This window comes from Rhinoderma darwinii, chromosome 9, assembly GCF_050947455.1.
Source record: "Rhinoderma darwinii isolate aRhiDar2 chromosome 9, aRhiDar2.hap1, whole genome shotgun sequence".
NCBI classification, from domain to species: domain Eukaryota; kingdom Metazoa; phylum Chordata; class Amphibia; order Anura; family Rhinodermatidae; genus Rhinoderma; species Rhinoderma darwinii.
In genome coordinates, this window is record NC_134695.1 from 65,603,095 (window position 1) to 65,609,600 (window position 6,506).

At 43.8% G+C, this 6,506-nt stretch overlaps 1 protein-coding gene across 3 annotated transcripts in view; it reads right to left on the reverse strand.

Moving 5' to 3' along the window:
- The window catches only part of TRAF6 (TNF receptor associated factor 6), a 32,523-nt gene extending 26,379 nt beyond the window's left edge, over positions 1-6,144 (reverse strand). Inside the window, exon 1 of one of the 3 annotated variants that reach the window (XM_075837046.1) lies at positions 6,028-6,144. The gene's annotated coding sequence lies outside the window, so the exon portion shown is untranslated. Of the gene's footprint in view, positions 1-5,686; positions 5,713-6,017 lie in introns of those variants that run through there. The other 2 variants (XM_075837045.1, XM_075837047.1) reach the window with 2 other exon arrangements.
- Between the last annotated feature and the right edge of the window lie 362 nt (positions 6,145-6,506).

Consider the following 6,506-nt stretch of genomic DNA (forward strand, 5'->3'; position numbering starts at 1 on the left):
GCAGATTTAAAAGGTACTCATTCTGAAGGGTCATTTTAAAAACAACAGAGAAAGAAAAATTTGGGAATTCAAGATGATGATAAAATTCCAGTCATTGACACAAGGCCTCAATCTAACACCAGGATTTATGAGCCACTACATGGACACACGTCACGTCCCCCATCAGACTGACTCCAGATGCCTTAACTCCTAAGTCATCATCCCTATAACCTCAGTTTTATTGCCCCGGCTTATCTTAATGATGTATCACCTCATGTACTAATTGTCTTTGTGTAACACCTAAATGTTGTGCTTTTTTCTAAGTCATTCATTTGTAAACTGCCTGAAGAAGGGGCCTCTGTGCTCTGAAAGCCGCATATAGAACTTTTATGGTTAGCCAATAAAGGTATCATACCTATTATACTTTTGTCTTTTTTGACACAAAAGTATTTAACATTTCATATTGTCTCTGGCTAACACGGTACTACACAATTTTTTACTGTACTTCTTAAAAATATGAGAAATTGCTGTTTATGTTCTAAGCCTTGTAACATCCAAGACAAATAAAATAATGTTCAAAAAACGATGCCAATCTAAAGTAGACATATGGGAAATGTGAACTAGTGACTATTGTGGGTGGTATAAGCGTCTGTTTTTCAAGCAGATGCATTTAAATTCAGAAAAATGCAATTTTTTCAAAATTTTCTCTAAATTTTGCAATTTTTCTCAAATAAAGACTGAATATATCGACCAAATTTTACCACGAACATGAAGCCCAAAGTGTCACGAGAAAACAATCTCTGAATCGCTTGGATAGGTTTAAGCATTCCGACGTTATTACCACATAAAGTGAAATATGTCAGATTTGAAAAATGGGCTCTGAGCCTTAAGGCCCAAACTAGGCTGCGTCCTTAAGGGGTTAAACGCTACTGTACCGTACGCTCTGCATTTAGTTCACATTTATCCATTGCGAAAAACCTGAGGCATATCCAGCCATTGGGAACATACCCTCAAAGGTTGGAGGCCCCACCGCTTTCGGCTAAACCCCACTCTTTTCTTGGCACTTTCGGAAACTGGTCGCGAAAGGTGAAAAGTTCCAAACTTTAATGCCATAGGCAAACCCGACGTGGATTTTTAAAAGAATCGATTAGCCCTATCGTAATCCAATGGCACTTTTCCGTGCGGAATCAGCAAAAAAAAAATAAAAATAAGTAACATGTTTTTTTTTTCCCCCCATCTTCGGTGCGGGAAAAAAACCCAAAACCTGCAGATTTTTTCCAGATTATCTGAACGGGATTACAAAAACCCTGTTAATTTGCATTGGAGGCAGATGATAATTTTGGCTCGGAAATCCTCAACGTGTGCACGTGGCATTGAGCCTGTACACGTTTTGTGCCTGGAAATGTAAACACGGCTGTTCCCATTCACTGACAGCAAGCAGAGATCTTGAAAAATGGGGCTCAATGGAGCAGAACTTTTTCTATACAGCTTTATTTACACAGGACTGAGCGATCCGTACACCGGCTGCAATGTGCGGCTCTCCGGCCGGTGTGGAACTACACGTCCCAGCGTGCCCTGATAGCGGCAGGATGGGACCTGTAGTTCCGCAGCAGCTGGAGGGGTTGAAAGCCAGTGGAGAATGAAAGCATGACATAAGCCGGATAGGATCGCAGGCCAGAGGAAATTCCGTGGCATTCCCAGCATTCCTGTAGTGAGCCGCAAGCTACCCGGCTATAGGAGTGAAGGGTTTACAGACGTCCCCGACCTCGGCACAGAGTTAATCAGTCACTAGAAAGACCCGAGATCTAGAGACATCGCTGCTCAAGACGTGCGGGCGAGGACGTTCCCCGCTTTATAGGAAAGGAACGGTAAATTCCTCCCGCCATAAACCTCTGGTCACTGTACCCTACACGGAGATAAAAGCCATACAATAAAACAGACACACAGAAAAGTCCTCTAATCTGGAACTTTATGGTCCAGAAAACCTGATAATCCACCACGAGACAAAAATAGTCCCATGTTGAAGTCGATGAGACATGTACCAGCACTTTGGCGCTACAGACGTCGCCATGATCTCCAGCAGCTGCCATGGGGCCGGCAAGTAAATATATAGAAGTTATTAACCCCTTCCCGCTTTGGCCACTTTTGACCTTCTGGACGGAGCCTCATTTTTTCAAAATCTGACATGTGTCACTTTATGTGGTAATAACTTCGGAATGCGGTTACCTATCCAAGCGATTCTGAGACTGTTTTCTCGTGACACATTGGACTTTATGTTACTGTTAAAATTTGCTCGGTACATTTAAGATTTAATTGTGAAAAACATAAAAATTTGGTGAAAAATTGCAAACATTTGCATTTTTTTAAATGTAAATGTATCTGCTTGTAAGACAGGCAGTTATACCACACAAATAGTCGCTAATTAACATCCCCCATATGTCTACTTTAGATTTGCATCGTTTTTTTAACATCCTTTTATTTTTCTAGGACGTTACAAGGTTTAGAACTTTAGCAGCGATTTCTCATATTCTCAAGTAAATTTCAAAAGGCTAATTTTTTCAGGGACCAGATCAGTTGTGAAGTGGCTTTGAGGGCCTTATATATTAGAAAGTCCCCATAAATCACCCCATTTCAAAAACGTCACCCCTCAAAGTATTCAAAACCGCATTCAGAAAGTGTTTTAACCCTTTAGATGTTTGACAAGAATTAAAGGAAAGTAGAGGTGAAATTTACAAATTTCACTTTTTTTGCAGAAATTCATTTTTTGTGTAACACAGAAAGTTTTACCAGAGAAACGCAACTCAATATTTAGATTCTGCAGTTTTTAGAAATATCCCACATGTGGCCCTAGTGTGATGATGGACTGACGCACCGGCCTCCGAAGCAAAGGAGCACCTAGTGGATTCTGGGGTCTCCTTTTTATTAGAATATATTTTAGGCACCATGACAGGTTTGAAAGGCTCTTGCGGTGCCAAAACCGTGGAAATCCCCCACAAGTGACCCCATTTGGGAAACTACACACCTCAAGGAAATTATCTAGGGGTATAGTGAGCATTTTGAACCCACAGGTCTATTGCAGAAATTATTGGAATTAGGCCGTGAAAATTAAAATGTACATTCTTTCAAAGAAAATGTAGGTTTGTCTAATTTCTACAAGGAGTAAAGGAGAAAACGCACCGCAACATTTGTAAAGCAATTTCTCCCGAGTAAATAAATACCCCATGTGGTAATAAACGGCTGTTTGGACACACGGCAGGGCTTAGGCCTCATACACACGACCGTAGCCATGTGCACAGCCGTGATTTTCGGGTCGGCCGGCCACGGAGTGTCACCAGCGAGGCGCCTGCTAATCGCGGGCTGTGCCCATGGCCATTATTTGCTATGAGCCTGGACTGCAGAACCCGGCCATAAGGCTTGCCCGTTCATTCTGCGGTCCATGCTCCGGGGCCATGCATGGACAGTGGAAACCACGGTCGTGTGCATGGCCCCATAGTAATGAACGGGGCAGCAATTCTCCTGTGAATTTTCAGGGGAATTATGGCGACAAAAGCACGTTCGTGTGCATGGGAAGGGAAAGAGCGCCATTTGGCTTTTGGAGCTCAAATTTTGCAGGAATGGTTTGCAGGGGCCATGTCACATTTGCAAAGCCCCTAATTATTAGGATTGGGCAGTGAAAATGTTCTCAACAAATAAAGGAAAAAAAGAACCCCAACATTTGTAAAGCAATTTCTCCAGAGTACGGAAATTCTCCATATGTGGTCATAAACTGTTTGGGCACACGGCAGGGCTCAGAAGGGAAGGAGCGCCATTTGGAGTACAGATTTTGCTGGATTGGTTTCTGGGCACCATGTCGCATTTGCAAAGCCCCTGTGGAGCCAAAACAGAAGAAACCCCCCAGAAGTGACTGAATTTTGGAAACGCCACCCCTCAATGCCTAGTGGTGTAGTGAGCATGTCAACCCTGCAGGTGTTTTGTAGAAATTAGTGTGCACTCGAAATTGCAGAGTGAAAATGTTTTTTTTTTCCATAGATATGCCAATATGTGGTGCCCGGCTTGTGCCACCATAGCAAGACAGCTCTCTAATTATTATGCTGTGTTTCTCTGTTTTAGAAACACCCTACATGGGGCACTAATTTTTTTTGCCTGGACATTCGACCAGGCTCAGGAGTGAAAGAGTACCGTGTAAAATTGAGGCCTAATTTCGCGATTTACAAAGTATTAGTTCCCAATTGCAGAGGCCGTTAGCTATCAGAGGTACCCTGCTCGGAGATCAGGGAGATTTAAATGCTCCCTGCTCTTTATTTATTCTGATGCAGCGCCGTAAAAAGGCTATTGAATCGGAATAAAGCCAGTTAGTGGCCTTCGTAAAAACACTAGTGGGCGGTCACTAACAGGTTAATGTAGATAAATGTAAAGTTATGCACCTGGGTACCAACAACCTGCAGCATCATATGTCCTAGGGGGAGCTACACTGGGGGAGTCACTTGTAGAGAAGGATCTGGGTGTACTTGTAGATCATAAACTAAATAACACCACAATGTCAATCAGCTGCTTCAAAGGCCAGCAAGATATTGTCGTGTATTGAGAAAGGCATTCACTCACGGGACTGTGATGTAATATTACCCCTTTACAAAGCATTAGTGAGGCCTCACTAACGCCCCCGTCGGAACAGAGCGCCGTATTTCCCAAAGAAAATCAATGGGCAGATGTTTGGAGGCGTTCTGCTTCCGATTTTTCAACCGTTTTTCAGGACGTTTAGGGCCCGAAAAACGGCTGAAAACACTGCGTGTGCACATACCCTCACGGTCCGACTGTACCCACACGACCGTATTTTCATCTATCCGTAAATACGGATCCATAGTCATTGCATCCGTATATACGGATCCGTAAAAAAAAGGGAGGCTGCAAATGATGTCACCAACACGTGGCCTAGCAACGTTTCCATTTCAGACAGTTTACGGATGCACTTCCGTAGCCGTCTGTATTTACGGAAGCTCCTATGCACTTCTATAAGAGAGTCTGTGCCGTAATTACGGACAAGAACAGGACGGGTTCTATCATTTTTTTCAGCACGGACACTCATCCGTATAAATACTGAAAGGCGTCCGTGGCCAATAGAAATGAATGGGTCCGTAAATACTGATGAAAAATACGGTCGTGTGCACGAGGCCTTACCGCACAGTAAAGCACATGCTCTGGAGATCCTCGCCGTCAGTAGGCGCCGCTGATCTGAGTTTGGGAAGGGTCCGGCCTTTGGAAAAAACATTTGATTCTGGTCCAACCCCTTTAATCTGCGTTTCTCTAACATTTTTTGTAGAGCAATATTTAGGCGATCTCCCGATTGCCGTGTATCTCAGTAGACCGCTCTTTTCGCATACGCTTCGCTGGAATAGGTCAGCGTACATTCAACAACAACGGAAATGAACGAGTGACGTGTGCCACGGTCACAATACAAAACACTAAAAACAGGAGTATAATTCTAGAGCGCCATTCACTGCGATCGCGACACAATACCGAAACGGGTGAGAAAAATTTATAAGAAAGAGCCGAGACGGATAGAAAAAAAAAATTCCAATCGGAAGTAAAGATGGCAAATCGAAAATCGCCAGACGCGACCGAACGTGCGGTGAACTGTGCGCCGGTCTAATTTTAGTAATAAACACATTTCCAGTCAATATTTTCGGCATTAATTGTTACATTCACTTACCGAGTATCGATGTCATGGTTACTTATCATGAGTGACTACTTTTACAATGGGAGCGGCTACTACCATTCTTGGAATCACGGAAGGGGGGGGGGGGGGACCAAGCAGCTAAATCCCCCCCCCAGACACTTATGGTATAGCCCATCCATATAACATAAATGCGAGTAACGAGAACACCCCTCTAACGACTCGATCCTTCATTTACGGCTGTGCTGTTGAGAAACTATAAGCAGTTTCACAGCCGCAGTGCGAGTTGCCATTACTGGGTATCGTAAAGTCAAACTAATAACGTCACATCCCCGGCCCCGTCTCTGCGTGACTCCCCGCCACTTACCAGCACTGACCTCGTCCCGTTCCCGGTCTCACTTTCGGCAGCGACTTCCTTTTCTCAGTATTGACACCCCATCCGACGAGCCGCACCACGTGACGTAGAACACGTGACTAGCCGACGGAAAAAGCCAGGTCATGTGATCTATCACGTGTAGGAGGGGAGGGGGCAAACTGGTGTAATGGAAGGGGGCGTGATTGTGGATGGGAGGTTTATAAAAATTAGCGTTAACATAGCAACCAATCAGATCGCTGCTTTTATTTTCCAAAGGGCTACCGAAAAATGAAAGCTGGATTCTGATTGGTTGCTATGGGCAACTGCAAATTTTTTTGTACTGGCACTTTTTTTTTTTTTTAAATCTACCATGATGGCTTCGGCTTTCTCCCCGAATCTATGTGCTGTGTGAATGGATAATGTGGGAAAAATCGTAGCACGCCCTATCAGGGCTGAAGTAACAACACGCTATGAGGACTAATACAAAAAAATTAAAAAACT